The 22921-nt window shown below is 46.2% G+C and overlaps 1 protein-coding gene and 1 long non-coding RNA gene across 3 annotated transcripts in view; both read left to right on the top strand.

Moving 5' to 3' along the window:
• LOC137422991 (forkhead box protein K2) overlaps positions 1 to 22921 on the top strand; it is a 141518-nt gene that overhangs the window by 7015 nt on the left and 111582 nt on the right. The gene's annotated exons all lie outside the window — the stretch shown is intronic.
• On the top strand, positions 539 to 1162 carry LOC137422992 (uncharacterized). The gene is made up of 2 exons (XR_010983614.2): positions 539 to 642; positions 804 to 1162. It is a non-coding gene; the product is annotated as an uncharacterized LOC137422992 (long non-coding RNA).

Raw genomic sequence — 22921 nt, 5'->3', positions numbered from 1 at the left:
GGTTGTTTTACCCCCCTCCGTCCCAACTCAATTCAGAAGCCAAATCATTCCCACTGTTCCCTTCTGCCCAGATTCACCAGGGCAGTACGGCCATGGTCAGAGCACCGATTGGTCCCCATGGAGCGGCCCACTCCCTCTTGTCTGTATGTCTTTCTCTCTCCCTCTCTTTCTCTTGCGGCTCTCGCTTCACGAAGGTGGGGGTACACCTTATTGGAAGTTGGGGATCTCTGGGTTGCTCCTGCCCGATCGATCGGCTGTCTCCGTGCTGCGGGCCTGTATCCAGGGCTATACTACAACTACAAGAAGAACGACCATTTGATGAATATTGATTGAACATTTTCCTTTTGTTTTGATCTTTGAGAAGGATGCGGATCCCCTAATCATGTGGCCCTTCGTGATCGTAGCGTTCCCTGAAGTCAGCAGACGATGCTTGCTGAAATGTAAACGGTGCAATAAGCTTTGCCTCGACCGACTCATGACTTGAATGTTTGGGGCCAAGCCTTATTTTGGACTGTGTAAATAATCCCTGCCTGCATTCGTGACATTCTTCGTCAAACACGCCTACGTGTCCAAAACAACGAGGTTTGTGCAGAAGGCATTTTCAAGGTCCTCGTCTGCAAATGCATCATTGCTTAAGCCTTGGTAGGTGAAAAAGAAATAACCCGACAATGTCATCACGTTCCTTTGAACAAATTGTGCTGTTACCGCGTAATAAAATGATACTTAAGTATATTGCCTGGCTGGATTGCTTTTTGCAGATGCGCAGAGCTTAATTTATCCCTCTTGATGTGTCTGGTGTAAAGGGATACTTTGTTTGCACGGACGTCGAGAGTCAGACGATGCAGCGGAGAAACGCCAGCGAGGATTGGCAGACTGCTCACGTATTAACTTGCTTCAAATTCCGTGACCTCGAATGTTGTGGAATGTCACTTGAAACGCATTTCCCTCCAAAGAAAGACGGACCCCACTCATCAAGAATGATTTCCTTATCCTTGGCATCGGTTCATGTCTGCATTGCTGATTTTTTGCAGTGAGGCTTCCGTAGCATCGGCCTATGGTTGTCGTGCACGTGTCAAAGATGCACATCGGTGCACCCTGGCGACGGAATGATTTGGGGATGATTATATATTGATATCGCAATGAAATAAAATAATGAAATGCATCATGGGGAATTTAAATCTTTTCTTTTTCCTCTTCCTTTTCCTCTTCTTCTCCAAGTGTAAATGCATGGCCCGTCATTACGTGGACTGTTACATTGGAACACTATATCGGGGGGAGTGAATTGTTGATTGCTAACATACAAATACTTTGTTTCGGAAGTCAAGACCCGATGATCCGTCGTACAAAGTCCTTCCTTGACGCACCTGAACTCCGATCCAATTACAAGACCCTCATCTGCAGCTTGATGGAGTACTGCTCTCCCCTTTGGGCTGGCTCTCCTGCCTCGCATCTTGCTCAGTTTGATGTCATGGAAACCAAGGCCTTCAAGAGATGGAATCTTTTTACATCTTTTGGAGTATTTGAAAGATTATTGGAATCTCCGATGATATCACTTTGCTATCGCAGACAGGTTGGTGGTCTCTCTGTCCTCTCCCGCCTCCTTTCTAGTCTTGCACCCTCTGCTCTTTCTGTGCTTTGGCCCCCAGGTGTCTGCAGGACTCACACGGTCCACTATCAACTCCCTTCTCACGAAACTGCCTAAATCCACAATCACTGCTCACCTCCACTCATTTGTTCCTCTTTTTTTCCTCGTAAACGTCCACGTCCTCTCAATTTCTTTCTTCCCTCTTCAAGACAGCTGTTCACCCCTATCTCCGGTCGTCCCCAGTCCAAAACCATGATCTTTTCTACCCTCGTTAACCCCCACCCAAATCTCTTCTCCTTCCAATTTTCCAAACGACGGTCCACGTAACAAATCCCTCCTCCTCGACTATGTACACAAAAAAACAAACAACCCATCTTTGTCTTTTCTCCAATCAAAGCAGATGCTTTTGGCATACTTTAATATGTTTGTGCATCTTTACAGTCTAATATTGCTATGTAAGGATAGCAACTTCAGAATGCTACTTCTTCCTCTTTAAAGACCACAATTATTCCCACGTTTTTGTGGGATGGGCTGAGGATGCGGGGGTGAAGTTTGACTGATGTCTTTCACGAACCAGCTGGCCAGGCCTAACATTTGCAGGCGATAGTTCGCCTACTTTTCACGAAGCACATAGTGGAATCTTTAACATCGGCCAACTAATGTCGGTAGAGGGGACTGCCAGGGTAACGTCCATCTGAGGGTCGGCACAGTGATGAATTCATCAATCGCCCTGCCTGTGAAACACCAGGATGACAGTTTATAGCTGAGTCTGGATTCAAACCCATGCTAGACATCTTAGAAACGAGTGTGCATACTCTAGGCCAAATAATCCTACTATCTCGCAGGGAATCAAAGACTAAACTAAATTGCAGGTTCAATAGTGGATTTATCAGATGCCAAACAATGATGCTTTTTAAGACAGGTGTTCAAACTGCAGGTTGTCTATTCTGTACAGTACTCTATTTGCGGAAGGAAATGCATCGTGGCAGCTTGTTTTGATCGAAGCGACCATGGCCTGCATTTCAGCCAACCTTTCTGGTTATGCTGCTTGTGTGCACATAGTTTGTGGTTGTACGGTTGTACTTCTCCAGCCGGTTGCTGCAACATCATACACGCCATGTTCATTCATGTTTTTGTGGCATCCCATTAAGAGTTTGATGCATTGTGATTGCCTTTTCTTGTTCGGGCCTTAATTATCATATTATTAGATTTGTTTTGTGTCCTCAAATTTAATATGAATTTGTTGAGGACCATCTGCTACCTAGCCCATGATTATTTTTCTTTGTTTGCAGGATTCGCAATCACATTTTCGTACTTGTCTTGAGTGTCAGCTGAGTTGTGTTTACCTCCGCCACCAAAGGTGGATGGAGGTTATGTATTCACCACTGTCTGTCTGTCTGTTTGTTTGTCTGTTTGTTTGTGAACAAAAATCTCAAAAAGTTGTCGAAGGATTCGGACGAAATTTGGCAGAGATGTAGCGTATATGACAAGGACGAAATGATTAGATTTTGGTGAAGATCCGGATTCGGATCCGGCTACTAGAATTTTTAAGTGATTCTTCACCATTGGGAGATCGGGCCAAAAACGATAAATAGCAGGATATCTCAAGAAGTTATGGATGGATTTGGACGAAACTTGGTGGAGATGTTGGGTGTGTGACAAGGATGATTCGATTCGACTTTGGTGAAGATCTGAATATGGATTCGGATATGAGAATTAAAAAAAAAATTTAAGCGATTCTTCACCTTTGGGAGATAGGGCTAAAAACGATACATAGCAGGATATCTCAAAAAGTTATAGATGGATTTGGACGAAACTTGGTGGAGAGGTTGTGTTTGCGACGCGGAAGAATCGATTCAATTTTGGTGACGATCCGGATTCAGATCCAGCTAGAATGATTTCTAAGTGAATCTTCACCATTGAGTGATATGGCCAACAAGGCGTAGGTGTGGTCTTTATTGAGTGCCGTTCTAGTTTTGTTTTTGTTTTTGATCCGATTTCCTTTTATTTACCTTTTTACATTTTTTCATTACAATAATAATATCAAGGCTTGTGGAAGAGGCAGTATTACCTGTTTGAGTGCTGAAAATTTTCCACTATGCAATCCAAAAGAAGGTATTTTTTTCACGCAAACTGAAAAAAACGGGTATTGTTTATAAGGCAACCATAGAAGGCAACCTTAGGAACAAACAATTAAATAGGAACAAACAATACAGATTTGTTGAACAATGACACGGGTCACGATTGTGGCCAACAGCACATTCCCGCAAGGCCACGATTGTGGCCAACAGCACGTTCCCGCGAGGCCACGATTGTGGCCAACAGCATGTTCCCGCGGAGCCACGATTGTGGTCAACAGCACATTCCCTCCCGCGAGGCCATGATTGTGGCCAACAGCACGTTCCCGCGAGGCCACGATTGTGGCCAACAGCACGTTCCCGCGGGGCCACGATTGTGGCCAACAGCACATTCCCGCGAGGCCATGATTGTGGCCAACAGCACGTTCCCGCGAGGCCACGATTGTGGTCAACAGCACGTTCCCGCGAGGCCACGATTGTGGCCAACAGCACGCTCCCGCGAGGCCACGATTGTGGCCAACAGCACATTCCCGTGGGGCCACGATTGTGGTCAACAGCACATTCCCGCGAGGCCACGATTGTGGTCAACAGCACGTTCCCGCGATGCCATGATTGTGGCCAACAGCACGTTCCCTCGGGTCACGATTGTGGCCAACAGCACATTCCCGCGGGGCCACGATTGTGGCCAACAGCACATTCCCGGGAGGCCACGATTGTGACCAACAGCATGATCCCGCGGGGCCACGATTGTGGCCAACAGCACGTTCCCGCGAGGCCACGATTGTGGCTAACAGCACGTTCCCGCGGGTCAGGATTGTGGCCAACAGCACATTCCCGCGAGGCCACGATTGTGGTCAACAGCACGTTCCCGCGAGGCCATGATTGTGGCCAACAGCACATTCCCGTGAGGCCATGATTGTGGCCAACGGCATGTTCCCGTGAGGCCATGATTGTGGCCAATGGCATGTTCCAGTGAGGCCACGATTGTGGCCAACAGCACATTCCCGCGAGGCCACGATTGTGGCCACCAGCACATTCCCGCGAGGCCACGATTGTGGCCAACAGCACGTTCCCGCGGGGCCACGATTGTGGCCAACAGCATGTTCCCGCGAGGCCACAATTGTGGCCAACAGCACGTTCCTATGCGGCCATGAGTGTGGCCAACAGCACGTTCCCACGAGGCCACGATTGTGGCCAACAGCACGTTCCCGCGAGGCCACAATTGTGGCCAACAGCATGTTCCTGTGAGGCCATGATTGTGGCCAACAGCACGTTCCTGTGAGGCCATGATTGTGGCCAACAGCACGTTCCTGTGAGGCCATGATTGTGGCCAACAGCACGTTCCTGTGAGGCCATGATTGTGGCCAACAGCACGTTCCTGTGAGGCCATGATTGTGGCCAACAGCACGTTCCTGTGAGGCCACGATTGTGGCGAACAGCACGTTCCCGCGAGGCCACGATTGTGGCCAACAGCACGTTCCTGTGAGGCCATGATTGTGGCCAACAGCATGCTTCCGTGAGGCCACCATTGTGGCGAACATCACTCAAACAGTTAAGGAGGGTATGAACTGACAATGGGGCAGTAGGACAGTTCAGTTGGACATGATATGCAAGGGAATGAACATGAACAAGAAAATATCCGAGATTAGAGGAGGAAACACGGCAATCTGCAAGTAAGAGAGCATGGTTAGGTGAGGTGAAAGGGGGCGAAAAATATAGGCGATGGCACAAAATGATGTCCAGTCTGCCTGCCTGAAGCCCTCAAGGGAAGATGGTTGGAGGTTGGGAAAAGGCAACTCAGAGTGCTAGGCCGGGAGGGACGGAGGGTGATGGTAAAAGGGACGATGACACCGACCTGCCTGCGATGTGAGACCACCAGATCCCGTGCTTTGGCCTCGTAGTCATTGCGGGAGATTTGGAGACGTCATGTTGAGACCTTTATAAATCCAGTCCAGAATCCTTTTTATTTATTTACTTGTAAGAGCTTCCCTTGAAGGTGCCATTTTTGATAAAAAAAAAAAAAATTTTTAACTTCCAATATTTGTAATAGTACGGCAGATAGGTGCAGGAATTGTGCCTTTGATGATACAAGCATGGCATTTGGCACACAGTCAGAGTATGTCCTAAGAAAGATATTTGGCTATAGGGCCATCGCAAATTTGTCCTTTTTTGAAAAATGGCCGCCATTGTTGTCACAGAGCAAATCTGCGATGGCCCTATAGCCAAATATCTTCCTTAGGGCATACTCTGTGTGCCAACTCTCGTGCTTGTATCATCAAAGGCACAATTCTCCCAAATATTTCACCTATCTGCCGTACTAAAAATTGGGCGCCATTTTTATTGGACACATCTGTGATGACTCTAATAGTCAGAATATTTAACTTGGTACCAAATACCATGCTTGTATGATTCAAACAACAGTTTATGCAAATTAATATACCATATTACTATAATTCACCAATTGTCCGTCTGTCCATTCGAAGGTACCGCAAAAACGGCTCAATCGATCGCAATGATATCTTGGGTGGGTATTCCTGGGACGCCTGGGAGTAAAATAGGCTGTATTGTTTTTCCAATTTTTCCATGTTTTCCAATTTTCAAGTTTTTCCAAACACGATGGAATAATATTTACCGATATATGAACAGTGATGTGGCTTTTGTTGAAATTCTACGTACCAGGAGAAAGTAGATCGACTCCTGACAAACTCTTCCTATATAAACATGCGGCTGCGAAGTAACATGGCAGCGTGTGCAAAGCGACTGAGAAACGGGTGCCGTGGCCGCTTCCGTGTTACAGATTCGGCGTGCACTCTTCACACATAAACGTGCGATTGAGAAAGACGTGTAGCGGCCGCTTCCGTTTTGCAGAATTCAATCTTTTTTTTAAAAATGGGTGCCATGTACTGTTTAGATTTTGATGATTTGCATGTGTTATGATTCAACGGATGTTTATATGAATCGTTTAAAATTAAAAAAGCCTTCAATTTCTGATATTTTGCTTTTTCATTTGGGCTTCCCAATTGAAGCCCCACCCATAGGGCGGGTACCGTTGCTAGTATACCATATAAATGGCGGACATTTTAAAAACATTGTTGTCACAGGACAAATATATGATAACCCCATAGTTAGGGGTCTTTAATTATGTGCCAATTGTCAAGCTTGTATGACCACAACAACAGTTTGCACACAGTAATGTACCAAATATATGTAAAATAACAAGCAATGGAGGCCATTTTGAAAAATGGCCGCCATTGTTGTCACAGGACAAATCTGCGATGGCCCTATAGCCATATATCTTCCTTAGAGCATACTCTAACTGTGTGCCAACTCTCGTGCTTGTATCATCAAAGGCACAATTCTCCCAAATATTTCACCTGTCTGACGTACTATGCCCTGGGGAATGAATATGAATGTCTGACGTACTATGCCCTGGGGAATGTCTGCTGAATTTCCTTTTTGTCGGTCCCAAACAAGAATGCACTCATTCACAAACTTATCTAATTATTCCTGCACAAGCATTTTCTTATCTACATACCACATGTTGTTTATGTCTCGGAGCTGGTTTCTTTTCTGAACTCCAGTCACCTTTTTTTCATTGGGTGCACTCTGTTAGCAGAGTTTTCGGTACCGGTGTTTACATTTTTGTTTTCATTGCAATATAAACGAGGACTGTGTGTTCTGCCATGTGTTACGTGCTCCTCCCCGACCCCCTGGTCACGGTGTACCTCCGAGCCCCGAGAGGAGTCACGGCAGAAAAATGGTTTATTCCGTATGTCAAAGATCAATGGTGAAGCCACACCAATTGTTACTCACAAACAAATATTGTATTAAGATCACACAAGAATAACAGTACAACAATAATAGTAATCAAAAGTACAATCAATATATCCTATGATGGTACCATCAGTTTCGTAATATATAACTCACTTTTCTCCAAGTGAGTGAAACCAGAACATTCCCAATGTCTCTTTCCCGGCCTCAAACCCAAGTTGATTCCGGTTTCAAGCCGAAGTCGATTCGCTCCAGCGATCGCCAGAACGATGTCCAATCGAGGCCAGAATCCCGTGCGGATGGCAAGTACAGTCACACAGCCCAACGCTGCACAAAGGCGCCCTCAAGGCGACTGGGAAATCACACCCTCGGGTATGGACTTTCACGGCTCACAGTCGGCGAGCCGCAAATTAATCTTCAAAAGCCACGGTGCACACGCACACACCAGATACGTCAGAAAGCGGTGAAAATGGCTGACGAAGCAAAGAAACCTTGCTTGACGCGTGAAGCGCGCGAGTCTAAATGGCCGACGACCCGTTCTTGAGACGTAACGGCCCGACGATAATTCTCCTCAGAATCCACCGCCAAAAACCTGACACGCAGGTTGATCGGTCACAGTGATGACAACTCTGTCGCAGGGATCCCTTTCCCAGGAAACCCGAAAGTTCGCTCGTGACTCCCGTTCGACAACGTTCGCTTCAGAACTCGGAGCAGCTCGGCTTTCTTGTCCGACTCACTCGCTCCGCCCTCTTTTTCCCCTCTTCCTCTTCGTCGCCGTCCGGTTCCTGTTTCATTCAAAACATTAACTTTTAACTTTTGAAAAAAATGACAACAATAATAATACATGGAATCAGAAATGTTTACAGTGGATGAAAACTACCACAACGAAAGTGACGAATCCGTAAAACATGCTAGTTGGTGTAAGAGGGCATCGAAACATTATGTATGAAAAATGACAGTTTTTGAACAATTCCCCCTTCCTTCCCCACTTTATTTACTACCTACTATCCCTGTCAACCTCGTTTCCCTTCTCTGTCCTCCCTTCCCACACTGCTCTACCTGGCTTGGCCAGACTTGGCCCAAGCTTCCCGCAGCCAATCCAACAAGAATGTGGGAAATACCTTTCTTTTTCCCAAATTCAGCAACTTAGCTTGCTCCTTAAATCCCAGGAATGGCAAAATGATCCTCAAGCACCATTGATATGATTTTCCTCCAGGGCGGCAGCATAGCCTAGGCCCTATATGAATGTAATTGTCTCTAAGTTCTCTAGCCTGGGTTTCAAATCCCGGCCCAGCTATAAACTCTCATCCTGGTGTATCGCATGCGGATTCATCAATGTGTGGCATCCTTGGATGGACGTTAAACGTGCGTCCTGTCTGCTGGCATTAGTTGGCGGACGTTAAAGATCCCAGTGTCCTTCACGAAGATTGGGCGAGCTATCGCCGGCACCCTGAACAAATTCCAAATTCCTGCCCTGACAATTGTCGGACGTCAGGCCTGGTCAGCTAGTTTGTGAAAGACTTGGGCCAAGCTTCCCGCAGCCAGCTCCACGAGAACGTGGGAATAATTGTGGCCATTAAAGATGTTCCTCCAGCTTTTCAATGTCCATGTGAGGAACAAAGTTGCATAACATTACGTTCTGTCAGCGTGCTCACATCGTCCTGGCTTTACAAACAACAACAACAACAACAACAACATGCATTTTAAGGCCATTTTCCCTGCTAGAGCGGGGGTTAGCCTTGCGGTCCCCATGACAATCTTCTCCATTTTGCCCTATTTTCTGCATCTCTCCTTGTTAACCCCCTTGCCCGCATTTCTTCTTCCACCATCTTCAGCCAAGTCTTTCTCGGTCTTCCCCATCACTCTTCTCCACCAGTCCTGGCTTTACGCAGCATGCAATTTGCGACGTGTTGCACGTATTCAAGCAAAGAAAGTTTGATTATTGAAAGTTGCATCTTGGCTTGAGGAGTATCATCTCCGAGGTGAATAAGGATTCCGATACTTTCTTAATTATGTTTGGACTTTCCTCGACGATGTCGAGCACAATGTGCAACTTGTGTTTAACGCAGACGAACACAAAGACTGATAAAGACGTGTGCGCAATGCCGATTAGCGATGTTGCAACTTCATTATCCTCGCCAGAGGAGAGGGTATTGCATTTGAGTGTTTGTTTGTTTGTTTGTTTGTTTGTCTTTGTTTGTTTGTTACTTGGCAATTTTTTTTTTTTTTTTTTTTGCAAGTATGTTGATCACTTCGGTGTGTGTGTGTGTGTGTGTGTGTGTGTGTGTGTGTGTGTGTGTGTGTGTGTGTGTGTGTGTGTGTGTGTGTGTGTGTTGTCCACTCACTTATACTTGCCTACAGGTCACAATTTTAAACCGATCTTCACGAAACATTACCAAAAGGTAGAGTTCGTGGTCCGACAAAATCCCATATATTTTTGGGGTCAAAACGTCAACATAGGCCAAAGGTCAACCACTTTTTTCAAATTTCTAAAATCCTCAATTTTCATCCGATTGACTTGAAATTTGAATAGGATTTACATATCGGCTAACTGAACTCAACCAACAACTATTTTTGAGATCAGTATAGGCCAAAAGGTCAACATAGGCCAAAGGTCAACAACCATTTCAAATTTCTAAAATCCTCAATTTTCATCCGATTGACTTGAAATTTGAATAGGATTTGCATATCGGCAAACAGAATTCAACCACCTACTATTTTTGAGGTGAAAAGGATGCTCTACTGAGTGCCATTCCACTTTGTTATGTTTTGCCAAGTGTCGCTCTATGAGTGATTTTTCATCTGTTTGTCTGTGTGTCTGTTTGTCTGTCTGTCTGTTTGTTTGTCCGCACAGAATAAATGCTTTTCTCTGCAACCGTTGGTCCGATCGACAGGAAATTTTCACCATAGGTGCAACTCCACCTGTAGAATTTTTTAATGATAATTATGACGTCATAGGTCACGTGGTTCGGCCGCCATCTTGGAAAAACCGAAAAACTTTGCACCTCCATATCTCCGAAAGTGCTGAATAGAAAAAATTGAGACATGGCTCATTGTAAAGAACTCTCCATGGGAAATAAAATATGTTAATGATGAGGTCATAGGTGCCTCCATTATGACGTCATAATTCGACAAGTACAAAACTTCATCCAATCAAGATGAAATTTCTTGAGCATAATCTAGGAATAAATTAGTTTAGAAAAAAAATGTAATGATGACGTCATCCGTCACGTGGTTTGCCCGCCATATTTGTTTTAACACAAAGGCCTTAAAAACCACTGAAAATACATCCTGGCGAGTGTTTGCAATCTCTGATTGCTCTTTTTCTTGTTTTTGTTTTGTGTTCACTCAACTTTTAGGAACCTGCATTTTATTAGTTTTATTTAAAAAAGAAAAGAAAAACAATCCTTGCATGGTCATTTCATTGTGCATCAGGTCTTCGTTCGTCCGTATGCAGCGCATGGCTGCGGTGTACCATCATTGGCTGAGGGTGTTGCTGTGCCGCTGATGCAGTGCCCCATGTAGGTCAGGGCAGGATGGAATTTGTCCATGGTGCCGGTGATAGCTCGCCTACTGTTCGCGAAGGACACCGTGGGATCTTTAACGTCCACCAACGAATGCCGTCAGACGAGACGCCCGTTTAACGTCCATCCAATGGACGGCACACACATTGAATCTCCCAGCCTGTGAAACATCAAGGCAACAGTTTACAGCTGGGCCAACATTCAAAACCAGGTTAGTCATCTTGGAGTCTAGTGTGTGTGCCTCCTATCCTCCTGCGTGGTAAAAGGCCCTTAGGCCTCTTTTTAAAACTCTACAAGCCAGGATGAAAAATTTAACAGCAACATTGTTTGGTCTGATTGCAAACAAGAAAGTTTCATCCCGTTCATTATAAATTACGGTGGCTTTGCTTGTGGTTGTTGCTTGGGAGCCCTGTCGCTGTGCGGTTTTGCTCGTGCACCGTTGTTGACCTGTGTGCACGGTTCACGCCGGCGGCGTCTGATTCGCTCACGATGGCGTTGCCTCGGCCATGCTCGGTCACATTTTAGGCAGTCACAATGGCCTGTCTTGTCTGGCTGGCTTGGCCTTTTGACCTGTTAGTGGAAGGGGCACATCCGCGGCTGCGATGCAGATACCCCGTCGCAAGCCTGATCAATAGAAATCTGATAATGCCTTTGCACTCTGTCCTCCTTGGTTTCGTAGGAGGCGTGCGGAATGGGACGAGAACGTGCCAAAGTTTGCCAGTTTTTATGCAGTTTGCATGGTACTACATGTGGATGAGGGCCGGGGAGTGAAAGAAACCGTTAATTGTGTGCAGAACTTTGAAATATTTTGTGCAGTTTTTCATTTATCTGGACTATGACATGGTCTTCAAAAAAACATGGCTAACGGGGTAGCCCAGAGATTTAATACCAGCCTCCAATATGGGTTCAATTCTCAATCTGATTACAAACGGACTTCCTGGATACTTCATGGGCAGGGCCTTGCGTTCATCAGTGAGTATGCCTTCGATTGGATGAATATTAAGCCGGGTGTCCTGTCTTCTGGCATTAATTGGTTGACATTAAAGATCCCACTGGGTCTTCAGCAAAGAGTTGTCGATTATCGCCTTCACCCCGCAAAGTTCCAATTTCCTTCCTCGACATGCAGGAGGAACTGCATCAATGGTACAGCTGCACTCCCATAAATGGTGCCACCAGCAGCCAGATACGGCACAAATGAATGAATGAATGAAGTGGTATTTGCATCTGTATTTACGTGATTGTTGATGTATCATACCCTTATAGTGCGTCAGTGCTGCCAAAGCAGTTTCTTGGCAAGGGCTACACTGGGTGGTTTGTCATTGCCTTCCCAGCATTGTTTGTCCTTGCTCTCTCCTTTTAAATGCCGAGCTTCAAACAATGAAGCAGCACGTACCATTATTGAATGTCTTTGGTGTGGCTCTGATGGGGTTTGTGCCACCGACCTTCAGACTCAGAGCAGACACTCTAACTGCTACCCCACCAAGTCTGCTTTGTATCTATTCTTTGGACACAATAGTTGTTGATTTGGGCAGTTGGACCCAATAATCAAATCTCACCACCACTACACCTTGTGTTTCCAAGTCTTTCCTTCAGCTTAAACTACACGTTTTCTACATTATAACATAGGTGGCTGCAGTATTGGAAGTATTTTTAAATGAACGATTGTTTTGCCCCATATTTGGGCACGTCGACCAATTTTTTTAGCTCGCTGACGTTCAGCTAGCTTTGGTTTAGCTGTGCAATAAAATACTTCTTTGCTTATTTTTCGGCATCTTAGAAGTTGCTTCTGGATGAACTGATGAGGTCCACCCAGATATTTGCAGATTTGCAGAAGATTTATATTGTATACAAAGTCGAGGCTCATGGAAGAGCTAGTACACTGAACGGATCAGGATGCAACAGTAGAAAGAGGGAGGAAACGCACAAACAGTGGACTTGAGGGACAAAATAGAGGGAGACTTGGACAAACAATGGGTGTGGGGAGGAATAAGGGGCAGGAGAGGATGCATCGGGTGGACAAGATGCATGCAGAAGGAAACTCTCAGGAGGGAAACCTGGAGATTTGGAATGAGGTTTGGGGGTGTGGGGGGGAGGAGAAAATATCATGGTAATGTATTGGGGATGTTCTGAGATGGCGGTGAACAGCAGTCTTGAAGACCTGGAGGGAAGGATGCGATTGAAGAGAATGTGGAAGTTGATTCCACGGGTGGGGAAAATAAGATCAAATGAGTGGAGGTGAGCAATGATCCTCGATTTATATAGTTTCACCAGAAGGGGTTGATGGGGTCTGCCTTAAAATGCATGTTGTGGAAGGGGTTGATGGTGGACCGTGTGAGCCCTGTAGAAACTAGAGGGGAACAAAACACAGAAAGAGCAGAGGATGCAAGACCAATAGGAGGCGATAGAAGATGGAGAGACCACCAACCTGTCTGTGATGGGAAAGTGATTGACCCAAGGACTCGCCTTCATCGCAAGAGAATCCATTACTCCTGAAGGCCTTGGTTTCCATGGTGTCAAGGTAAGTAAGGTGTGAGGCAGGGGAGCCATACAAGAGGAGAGAGAGCAGTACTCTATTAAGCTGTGGATGAAGACCTTGCAGGTGGATAGGAGTTCAGGTGTGCAAAAGGAAGGACTTTGTATGATGCGGTTGGTGACTTTATAATGTGGTTTGCTCAAGGATGACCATGGCTGATATTGAGATCCAGGAGTTTGAATGACTGGAACTTTCTCAAAAGGATTGTTGAAAAAGTAGAGGGGTTGGTTTGCCAGACGGTCCTTTCGGAGAAAGACAGGGAGAGTATGACATTTGTCAGGATTGAAAGACATATTCCAAATGTTTGACCAGATTGTCAAGGTCTGAAGACAGGGAAGAGGCTGCAGTCTGCCTGTCTGAAGGATGAGGGATGTCACGGCAGGGGTTTGATTCATCGGTATATAGGTAAAGAGGATTTTCCAGAGTCAGCTAAATCATTGATGAAGATCAGGAAGAGGATTGGGCCAAGAACACTGCCTTGTGGCACTCTGGCCTCGACAGGGAGAGGAGATGAAAGGAATCTGTTGAGTGCCACATGTTGGCTACGGGAGTAGAGGAAGTCAGTGAGCCGTGTGTGGAGTTGGCCTTGGATGACGAAGGCAGAGAGTTTGGAGAGTAAGACCAGGATGCCAGACTGTATCAAAAGCATGAGATATATCCAGAGAAACGGCTCTGATCTCATGTCTGGCATTGAGGGCCTCCATCCATTGTTGGGAGAGTAGAAGCATCATGTTCAAGGTGGAGTGACCTGGTCTGAATCCAAATTGGTGATGTGAGATGAGGCCAATGGAGAAAAGGAAGGTTTTAATATCAACTGTGGTGATGGATTTCATGACCTTGCTGATGATTGTGAGCTCATGTTTAATTTGCTTTTAATGTACAGTGCATTCAGAAAGTATTCAGACCCCTTCACTTTTTTCACATTTTGTTATGTGGCAGTTTTTTTTTTTTTCGTTTTTTTTTGTATACAACATCGAGGCTCGTGAAAGAGCTAACATTAATCACACAAAAAGTCAAACCGACACATAAAACACAAAAAATAAGGGGAGCGGTAGACAAGATGGGGAGAGAGGGGGAAGGACATAAACACAACATTTGAGAGCAGGGACATCGGGAGAAATGTGGGAGGGGGAGGGCTTGGGGGGAGGTGGGAGAGGTATAAAACATATGAACACTGCAAGGACTTCCAGGAAAGAAGTTGGAATTTCCAAAAAAAAAAGGAAAAAAAAAAGTGTATCTGGGGTGAATTAGCGGGGGTAGAAAAGATCAAGGTTTTGGATGGGGGAAGATAAGAGATGGTGGTGAACAGCTGTTTTAAAGACCTGGAGGGAGGAGTGGGATTGTAGAGAGTGAGGGAGTTTGTTCCAGAAGCGGGAGCAAAGAGGAATGAAAGAGTGAAGGTGAGCAGAGAGCCTAGATTTTGGCAGTTTAACCATAAGAGGGTTGCAGGCAGATCTTGTGCAACATGAAGGAATATTGGAGGGACAAAGCACAGAGAGAGCTGGGGGAGCAAGGCTGGAGAGGAGTCGGTAGAAGACAGAAAGACCACCAACCTGCCTGCGGTGAGTGAGTGAAAGGCCCTCGGAGTTAACTTCATCGCAGGAGATTCCAATGATTCTGAAAGCTTTGGTTTCAACAGCGTGAAGACGAGCTAGGTGTGAGGCAGGAGCACCAGCCCAGAGGGGGTATTCCATTGAGCTGTGGATGAAAGCCTTGTATGTGGTGAGGAGCTCAGGTGTGCCGAGGAATGACTTCACACGACGGAGGATGCCCAGTCGGCGACTGGCTTTGTAGGCCAGCTTAGAAATGTGGTTTTCCCAAGAAAGATCATTGCAGATAGTGAGACCCGAAAGCTTGAGCGACAGAACTTATTGGAGGGGATTGTTGAGAAAGTAGATGGGAGGGTTTTCCAGTCGGTCCTTTCGGAGAGACATTGTAAGAGTGTGAGATTTGTCAGGATTGAAAGACATGTTCCACTTGTTTGACCAGTCTGTGATTTTATCCAGGTCTGCAGAGAGTGAGGAGGCTGCAGACTCCGATCTGAGGGATGAGGAATGGAGCGGCAGATAGTGGAGTCATCAGTAAAGAGATAGAGGATTTTCCAGAGAATCAGAGAGATCATTGATGAAGACCAGAAAAAGCACAGGGCCCAGAACACTACCTTGGGGAACTCCAGCCAGAACAGGAAGGGGCGATGAGAGAAATCCATTCAGGGCCACACGTTGACTATGACCAGAGAGGAAGTCCGCAAGCCATGAGTGGAGATTTCCATGAATACAATAGGAGGAGAGTTTGGTGAGCAGAGCTGGGTGCCAGACCGTATCGAAGGCACGTGATATGTCAAGTGAGAGAGCTCTGATTTCCTGTTTGGTATTGATGACCTCCATCCATTGTTGAGACAGCAGAAGCAACATGTCCAGAGTAGAATGACCTGGTCTGAATCCAAATTGATGATCAGAGATCAAGCCGTTGGAGAAGAGAAAGGATTTGATATCCGAAGCAATGATGGATTCCATGACTTTGCTGATAATTGGAAGCAGGCTGATTGGTCTGTAGTTGCAAGGATCTGTTTTTTCACATTTTTTGTGTAAAACGGTAATGTTTGCTGATTTCCAAGATGCTGGCAGATGACCTTGAGCAAAAGAGAGGGTGAAAAGAACAGAGAGAGGGTGAGATAGAGCGGCAGAGCAGGATTTTAGGACCCGTGGGCTGATGCCGTCTGGTCCAGTTGCAGAATCAGAATCGAGGTTTGACAAAAACTTCTCCACCTTGTTAGGAGAGAAGGACACAGAGTCCAGGAGCAGTTGGGTTCGACTGGGAAAGGTGGGAACAGAGAGAGATGGGTTTGGGACCCAAGATTTTGAGGCAAACACAGAGTTGAGGCATTCGGCTTTGTCACATGCGGTGTCAACTGTGTAGCCATTTGAGGTAAGGGAGGGGATGGAGGGGGAACAAACACCAGAAACGGATTTGACCAGATGCCACCAGGATTTGGAGGAAGGAGACAGGTTTGAGAGTTCAATCTTGAGTGTGGAGAGATTGTGCTTCCTGGCACTCCTGAGGGTAGACACACACTTGTTCCGAGCTTGGTGGAAGGAACTGAGATTGCCTTCAGTTGGATTTGCCTTCCAAGAGGCAAAGGCAAGTTGTTTCAGGGCAATTGCCTCACCACAAGATTCAGTGTACCATGGACTGGAGGAAGGGTAAGACAACTGAAGACGAGATGGGATAAATCTGTGCATGAGAGAGAGCAGTTTACTTTGGAAGAATTCCCAGGAAGAATTGATGTCAGAGGCAGTAGAGATGGGAGACCAGTCCAGGTGATTGATGGCTGCTTGCAGCCCGTGCCAGTTGGCCTGAGTGAAATGCCAGACTCTTCGACGCTGAGGAGACTCTCTGAGAATGGCCAGAGAGATGTCCACTTTAACAATGTCCGCAACCCTATAGAAGTCAGCACATGATCAGAAGAACCGATTGGAGCAGAAGAAGAGCAGCAGACATTAGCAGGGAAGTTTATCATGACCAAGTCTAGAAGAGAAGATACTCCATTGACTGAGATCCAGGTCGGGAAATTGACAGATTGTGTCAGTCCCAATGAGTCGCAGAAGTCCTTTGCTGAGGTGCCATGGCTGGTGAGAGATGAACCCACACCCAGCCAGCTGGCATGATGACAGTTGAAGTCGCCACATGTGAGGAAGAGAGAGTTTGGATGAGTTGATAGAAGTTGGTCCATGTTGTCCGACAGCGAAATGTAAATGGAGTCATCACTGTTTGGAGGACGGTACAGAACACATATGAACAAAAGGTGGGAGCAGAGAGGAAGCCGTAGCCAGAGGTACTCCTGGGGGTGGGGTGGAGAGAGGGCAGTGCAAGGAGAGTGAGGAAGAGAGTTTTTGATAAAGATAGCCACCCCACCACCATGACGAGGCTCAGGTCTATCATACCGGAGGAGGGAGTAACCAGGAAGAGATATTAAGGAATCAGAGACATCTTGAAGGAGGAAAGTTTCTGTTAAGCAGATCAAGTCTGGATTGTCAGAAGCAACCTGGATGGAGAGATCAATCAGGTTTGAGCGAAGGCCCCGGATCTTTGAGGTCCATTCCGTTAATGAGGAGAGAGGGGGAGCATCAGGTGCAGGAGAGGGGAGGGGAGGGGAAGGGTCAGTTGAAGGATGAGAGGGGGAGGTCGGAAGAGCAGTTGATAGTGTATCAGAGATTACAGAAGAGTTACAAGAAAGGGAAGGATGAGGAGGACGAAAGGTTTGATGGTGATGGGATGAGGCACAGTGAGGGGTTGTTTGAGGGGGGGCAGAGGAAAGTAGAAGGTTGGGGGAGGTGGAGGTATGAGATAGAAGGGAGATGAAGTGGGGAGGAGGCAGCTTTGAGAAGGAGGTGGGAGGAGGGAGAGTTTGGGAGGGATGGTTGGGGGGGAGATTTGAAGGGGAGGTGTTGGGGGGGAGTTTTGAATGGGAGGGGCAAGGGGGGAGTTTAGGAGGGGAAGTGCAAGGGGGGAGTTTAGGAGGGGAGGGGCAAGGGGGGAGTTTAGGAGGGGAGGGGCAAGGGGGGAGTTTAGGAGGGGAGGGGCAAGGGGGGAGATTTGGAGGGGAGGGGCAAGGGGGGAGATTTGGAAGGGAGGGGCAAGGGGGAAGTTTAGGAGTGGAGGGGCAAGGTGGGAGTTTAGGAGGGGAGGGGCAAGGTGGGAGATTTGGGGGGGGAGGGGCAATGGGGGAGGTCAGAAAGTGGATGATTAATGAAAGATGAACATTTATAACAAATTGGGTTTGTTGTGATTTTCAAGTTAGCGATCCGTTTAAGAACGATGGAGGAGGGGTGGAATGAATGAGAATTTAGAGCCAACGTTTTTTAGAGCCAAGTAGTCAACGTTTTTTTTTCGTTTTTTTTTTAGTGAGAAAGGATTATAAGAGATTGAATATTTTTTTGAAATTGAATGAGTTGAAGAGGAAATTGAAAGGAGCCTTTTAAATAGGAAGAAAAACAGCGTGTTGTAATAAACCACTGAATAAATCACTGAAGGGGAAAGTTTAAACATATTTAAACAGAACCATGAAGAACAATCTTATATTCACAAAAATACCAATGGGGAGAGGGAGCCTAGAGGAACAACCACGAGTCACTTGAACAGGGCAAAAGGTGGAAGGCAAGGGGAAAATGGGGGCAGGGCGAGACAGCGCACGTGGACAGAGGCAAAAGCACACAATGGGACAAAAGCACATGAGGAGAAAGGGAAATAAAAGTTTTTTGTTTGTTTGTTTGTTTTTTGGGGGGTGGAGGTGGGGGTTACAACGTTAGACAAAGAGTAGATGTTCGGTGAAGTTTGGGGGAGAAGGGAAAATCAAAAAGCTAGCAAAACCAGCGAAGGAAGGAACAAACTTCGACGGGGGAAGCCTGAGGCTGCAAGGCCTCACACGCAGCGCGGCAAACAGAAACGATTAATTTATGAAAGATATACACCGTGAAACTTCCAAGGGACACACTATAGGTTCACACACCGAAAGATAAATACAGTTTCGACAAAATACAATTGTGAACAGACTTAACTTTGAAAACGTGGAGACCGTGTGGAGCTTCGAAAATCCGTGACGTCGTCTCACTGAAGCCTCAGGCTGAAATCGTTTAAATTCATTTTTTCCCTCATCAATCTACACAATACCCCATAATGACAAAGAGAAGGCAGAATTTTAGAAAGTTTTGCAAATTTATTAAAAAGAAAAAACGGAAATATCACATTGACATAAGTATTCAGACCCTTTGATATGACACTTGAAATTTAGCTCAGGTGCCTCCCATTTCTCTTGATCATCTTTGAGATGTTTCTACACTTTTATTGGAGTCCACCTGTGGTAAATTCAATTGATTGGACATGATTTGGAAAGGCACACACCTGTCTATATAAGGTCTCACAGCTGACAATGCATATCAGAGCAAAAAGCAAGCCATGAGGTCGAAGGAACGGCCTGCAGAGCTCAAAGACAGGATTGTGTCGAGGCACAGATCCGGGGAAGCCTCCAAAAATTTTTTCTGTTGCATTGAATGTTCCCAAAAGCACAGTGGCCTCCATAATTCTTAAATGGAAGAAGTTTGGAACAACCAGGACTCTTCCTCGAGCTGGCCGCCCGGCCAAACTGAGCAATCGGGGGAGAAGGGCCTTGGTAAGAGAGGAAACCAAGAACCCGATGGTCACTGGCTGAGCTCCAGAGATCCTGTGTGGAGATGTGAGAAACTTCCAGATGGACAACCATCACTGCAACACTCCACCGATCTGGGCTTTATGGCAGAGTGGCCAGACGGAAGCCAAACAGTTCAATCTTGGTTTCATCAGACCACAGAATCTTGTTTCTCACAGTCTGAGAGTCCTTTAGGTGCTTTTTAGCAAACTCCAAGTGGGCTTTCATGTGTCTTTCACTGAGGAGAGGCTTTGAGGCCAATCAAAAACAGGAAATCAGAGCTGTCTGCCTTGACATATCACGTGCCTTCGATACGGTCTAGCACCCCGCTCTGCTCACCAAACTCTCCTCCTATGGTATCCCTGGAAATCTCCACGCTTGGCTTGCGGACTTCCTCTCTGGTCGTAGTCAACGTGTGGCCCTGAATGGATTTCTCTCATCTCCCCTTCCTGTTCTGGCTGGAGTTCCCCAAGGTAGTGTTCTGGGCCCTGTGCTTTTTCTGGTCTTCATCAATGATCTCTCTGACTCTCTGGAAAATCCTCTCCATCTCTTTGCTGATGACTCCACTCTCTGCTGCTCCATTCCTCATCCCTCAGATCGGTAGTCTGCAGCCTTCTCACTCTCTGCAGACCTGGACAAAATCACAGACTGGTCAAACAAGTGGAACATGTCTTTCAATCCTGACAAATCTCACACTCTTACAATGTCTCTCCGAAAGGACCGACTGGAAAACCCTCCCATCTACTTTCTCAACAATCCTCTTCCAGAAGTTCTGTCGCTCAAGCTTTTGGGTCTCAATATCTGCCATGATCTTTCTTGGGAAAACCACATTTCCAAGCTGGCCTCCAAAGCCAGTCGCCGACTGGGCATCCTCCGTCGTGCGAAGTCCTTCCTTGGCACACCTGAGCTCTTCACCACATACAAGGCTTTCATCCGCAGCTCAATGGAATACTGTTACCCCCTCTGGGCCGGTGCTCCTGACTCACGCCTTGCTCGGCTTCACGCTGTTGAAACCAAAGCTTTCAGAATCATTGGAATCTCCTGCGATAAAGCTAACTCCGAGGGCCTTTCACTCACTCACCGCAGGCAGGTTCGTGGTCTTTCTGTCTTCTACCGACTCCTCTCCGGCCTTGCTCCCCCAGCTCCCTCTGTGCTCTGTCCCCCAAATATTCCTGCAGGTCGCACAAGATCTGCCTGCAACCCTCTTATGGTTAAACTGCCAAAATCAAGACTCCCTGTTCACCTTCACTCTTTCATTCCCCTTTTCTCCCGCCTCTGGAACAAACTCCCCCACTCCCTTGAATCCCACTCCTCCCTCCAGGTCTTTAAAACAGCTGTTCACCACCATCTCTTATCTTCCCCCATCCAAAACCTTGATATTTTCTACCCCTGATAATTCACCCCAGATCTACTTTTTCGAAATTCCAACTTCTTTCCTGGAAGTCCTTGTAGTGTCCATATGTTTTATACCTCTCCCACCTCCCCCCATGCCCTCTCCCTCCCACAGATCTCTCGATGTCCCTGCTCTCAAATGTTGTGTTTGTGTTCCTCCCCCTCTCTCCCCATATTGTCTACCGCTCCCCATGTTATATGTTTTATGTGTCGGTTTGTCTTTCTGTGTGATTAATGTTAGCTCATTCACGAGCCTCGATCTTGTATACAACAACAAAAAAAGAAAAGAAAAGAAAAAAGACTTTCTATCGGCACTGCAAGTAACGACTGCCACACAAATCACACACACATGCAGACAAATACCCGACAACACAGGACTCGACTTCATACAAGTTAACCTTGGAGGAAATTACATACTGTACTGTATTGTCCTGGTGCACTCTGGGTACTGGTGATGCCATCCTGCGACGTCGCTTTCTCTCTGCAGTCAGCATAGCAATTGAGGGAGAAACCTACCCTTGCCCCCCCCCCCCGGCCCTCCCCACTGGGTTTATTCATCCCTTTTCCTCTAAATGCTGAGCGTTAAGAGAAGAAACAGTTACTGACAATTTTTAAAGATATTTGGTATGACTCGGCTATGGTCAGAATCATACAACAGAGGAACTTGACTCAGAGCAGACACGCCAACCATAATGCCACTGCGTCTCTCTCGAAGCATAATGCCATTTTTGTATTTTGTGATCTTGTATCATGACATTTATTTATCTCATTGTGTGCCCTTTCAACCTTCATTCTTTTACCGTTGCATCAACTTAGCTTATCGTCTTTGCTCAAATAGAAGTGCAGATACAGTACAATCCATATGTATGAAAACGTTGCACTTGGTGCAAATTTATGATCCTGAAATAGAAGGAAAACCCACTTTCATGAACAATGAAAAAACATCACTCTTTCACAAGTTACCATTATAAATGCTTTTTTTTTTTCATTATTATACACTCACTTGGAAAAACATTAGGAGAGACGTTCATTACTTGGTGCTTTTAAAGCTCCACGTTGGCTTGGGCTGCTTTGTTACACTGAGCATGTCTGTGCGTTTGTCTGTCTCCAAACGTCCATTTTTTTTATTTATCTACGATCAACTTCATTTCAATTGAATGTTATGTTTTTAACACGAATCGGAAGAAAAACCTGCCGTTTGACGGCACTTTATCTCTGAATTTGTCCCTATCACACATGCGCAGAGAGGAGTGAGATACATTTTTGTTTTACTCTGTCTGCATAAAGTGGTGTATAAGACTGCTTCAACTTTGCTGAATTCCGGGATTTTTAAACGATCTTTAAAATCATTGCTAGCTGCGACGAGCAGCTCTATGAGAGGACCGCGTTGTTGTTCTTGTTGTTGTGGTGCCTTTTTGAATAGCGCATGCGCATACTCTCGGACGTGCGTTGGTATAAAAACAAAACAAAAAAAACCCCACCTTTAGAGGCCATTTTTCCCCGCAAAGCGGGGGTTGGCCTTTTTCGGGCACCGTGGTTGTTGTTGTTTTTGTTGGTCCACTTTTTGAAGCGATGTTTTACGGCCGGATGCCCTTCCTGCCGCCAACCCTGTTTGTCGCCTTTTACGACACACAGGGAATTACCAGTGAACTGGTACTCAATTTGCCGACCTCGGAAGGATGACAGGCTGAGTCAACCCCCCTGGCGTTAATTCAGCGATCGACCGGGATTCGAACAATCGCAGAAATGTCCTGTGGTAGCAGTGGTAGCCATTTTCCAAAATGGCTGACATTTCCATGCACTTTCCACATACGTCTCGGATTGGGACATCTTGTCTCCTTACAATTTTGATTT

Source organism: Myxine glutinosa, chromosome 3 (assembly GCF_964187855.1).
Source record: "Myxine glutinosa chromosome 3, kmMyxGlut1.1, whole genome shotgun sequence".
NCBI lineage: Eukaryota > Metazoa > Chordata > Myxini > Myxiniformes > Myxinidae > Myxine > Myxine glutinosa.
This window is presented reverse-complemented; position numbering and strand designations above follow the sequence as displayed.